This window comes from Triticum dicoccoides, chromosome 5B, assembly GCF_002162155.2.
Source record: "Triticum dicoccoides isolate Atlit2015 ecotype Zavitan chromosome 5B, WEW_v2.0, whole genome shotgun sequence".
In the NCBI taxonomy this organism is placed as follows: domain Eukaryota; kingdom Viridiplantae; phylum Streptophyta; class Magnoliopsida; order Poales; family Poaceae; genus Triticum; species Triticum dicoccoides.
Genome location: NC_041389.1, coordinates 16715851 through 16718997, shown reverse-complemented (window position 1 = coordinate 16718997; position 3147 = coordinate 16715851). Strand labels below are relative to the sequence as shown.

General features: G+C 41.7%; 1 pseudogene; it reads right to left on the bottom strand.

Annotated features, from left to right (window-relative positions):
- Positions 1-2650: 2650 nt before the first annotated feature.
- LOC119308897 lies at positions 2651-3147 on the bottom strand (annotated as a pseudogene).

Here is a 3147-nt window from a genome sequence, read left to right as displayed (position 1 = left end):
TGCATCTTTTCCATACATTATTTTTGAAGCTAAACTTCATTGCTAAGTATGTTACCATACGATGTTCTTCAACAGGGACTTCCGATGAATGTTGTGCCTTATGGGGTCGAGACTAAAGGTACCATGAGTATTATTAGTTTACGGCCGAGATATCCTACAGATTACTTTAGTGCATTCAAGATTAGCGACGGATTCTTAATAGTGCAAGACTGGATCAAATATGTGATGGGGGAACGCAAAGAAGTACTAGGGGGCAGCAAATAGATGCGCTACCCACGATTAGAAGACAGGTTCATCTGCATGCTCCAACTTGATCAAGGAGGAGAGCTATACATGTTTTATGTTATTTTACCTAAGAGAGAGTAGCAGGAGTGATTAGCTAGCTAGAAATGAGTTTGAAGATGATGATGTGCTACACTATTATTATGATGATAAAATAGCTAGTGTTGGTGGTAATGACTATGATGATTATTATTAGCTAGTGTTAGTGGTGATTAAATAAATACTGTTGGTGATAATGACTATGATGATGATTAAATAGGTTGTGTTGTCAGATTAAATTCAAGTGGAGGCAACATGTGGTGCACATCAAAAGTACTACTAGTCTAAACTAGATCAAGTTTGGATTAGTAGTATACTTTTGACATGCACCACATATTGCCTCCACTTGAACCTAATCCACCTTCATTTGACACACTGTTATGGACATACTGATGTAAACCTCATAACTGGTATTGTACCAATATTTGTACGCTGGCGCATAAATACACTAAAAATAAAAAAAAAATAAAAAGAATACTAGTAGCGATGGAGAGAAAACACGCTGCCACTAGTTACATTAGCAGTATCGTGGAAGTGAACAAACGCTGCAGCTATTTGTCCTAGCAGTAGCGCGTGCGGGCACGCGTTACGGCTAAACAATAGCTGTAGCGCCTTATTAGTAGCGCGCCTATCCGCGCTACTAGTGAGCACAAAACCAGCGCTACTGCTTGGGTTTTCCCTAGTAGTGGGAGCTCGTGGGTTCGACGGTGGATTTGGATTGACTGGAGAGGGCATCAGAAAGGGCGCGAGGGAAGCAGGGCACACAAGAGAAAACAACATAATAGAAACTTAATTTTTTTAATAAAAAAAGGAAACGTAAAAGGACAACTGAACAAGAAAAAGCCAGTAGACAACACATCCAAAAAAATAAACACGAAACTTCTAGACTGTATCTAATTAGGCCTGCCCATCTTTGTTCGCTCGCTCGCTTCCTTGTGCATTTGGTCGACAACGAAATCCCTATTTGCCGCTCGCCGCGGCCCAATGCCGTTGTTTCGCACAGCACAAGCGAGCCAGCGAGCGAACCGCTAATGGCCCGGCCCAAGTAGTTAGGATCCGTTTTTTCTATTTTGTTTTCAATACGGTTTTCTCTGGTTTTTCCTTTTATATTTCCCTTTGCTTTTCTTCCTTCCCCTTTTCTTTTGCGTTTTCCTTTTCTTCTCTTAGGTAGAAAATTTTGAAAAATGTTAACGTATTTTAAGAAGTGTTCAAAATATTATAAAATGTTTACATATAAATTTTAAAAATGTTTACCATTCAAATTTTGTTCATATATTTCTAAACTATTTGGAAAATATAATGAACATTCACGTTTTAAAAATGTTTGGAAAATTTTAAAAAGATTAAGATTCTAAAATGTATTCATGTCTCTGAAAAAATGTTTGAGTTTAAGAAATAGGTAAAAAATTTACAAAATGTTTATGGCTTTCCAAAAGTTGTTCTATTTTTCCCCAAAAATGACCACTACAGTACCATGCTAGAACATTACTTCTTCTCAAACTTAACATATGTCGTTTTGTAACGTTGTCATGGACTCTACAAACATATTGGAGAAGGTTATAGCGGGAGTAGTTGCTACATTGCATTGCTGCAGTGCTTTTTTGAGGGGTATCACCAGGTTTTTATTAACTCAAAACAACGTTTGGGATACAAGCGATTTCAGGTGGGTATGTAACCCACAGGTGGCACCCCAAATCTAGCGATAAAGCAGCTTTTGCTAGCCAGTGAGCTCCTTCATCTGATTCTCTCATCTCATGCTTTACCCCTAGCATCTTCAAAGAACGACATATTTGCTTTAATATCCTTTATTTATGGTCATTGAACTTGGTCCTGCATTCAGATTATTAATCAGTGTTTAGGCACTGCAGCAGTACTTTGTTTATGGGCCGGTGGCCCAGCTCGCTACCGTTAGACACCTGTTAGAGACGGCGAGCGTCACATAAAATGTCTCGTAGACAAACCGAGGCAACGAGCGTTATATTGGAAATACGAGATTCACGGTTAGCTACTATCTTCAGAAAAGGCAGCTAAACTTGGGTAGGCCCTAGGCCTATAGCCAATGCCTTGTTTCATATACTCCCACCGATTTATATTAATTGTTGCTGATTTAACATGGATTAAAGAGAGAAGTATGTTCGTCCTCGAATCAAAGAACTTGACTATTCTATCCTCACAAAAGAAATAAAATGTTGTCAAACAAATTTTCTCAATAAAGTTTTTCAATATAATTTTTTTGTCGAATCATCAGTCATCATTATTTCCATTATTACATTGGAAACACTATTACATTACAGACTTAACCATCGAATTAAATTGAATCCAATCGCCTCTATGGGCAGAAGGTGACTTGGTAGTCTAATCGGACGTGGCAGGTGAAGGTGCTGCTCTTCTCGTAGGCGTAGCTGTAGGCGTCCGGACAGTGCCCCTTGAAGAAGCGCGAGTAGTCCATCGGCCCACAGGTCGACGGCGTAAGCGGCGGCGTGCAGCAGTACTGGGGGGTGCCGAACTTGATGCACGCACTCACACAGCCTCTGTCCACCTTCAGCTCCGACGGGCACTTTGCGTTGATGTCCGCGACACAGCTTATCACGTGACAGCTGCTGCCGACAGGCCCAAAGCTCATGGGCACGTTGAATCCGTCGATGAGGGAGATGTCATAGAAGTCAGGGCTGCCGCCCTTAGCCAGCGTGTACTCGGCGAGCGTCGCGGGTGGCTTCCCATGGTGGTACAGGACAGCACGCCACCGCAATTGCCCTTGATGCACGCCCCGCGGCCGCTGGCATCAATGTTGCAGCCGGTGCGCCCCCAAATCCATCCAGACACCAT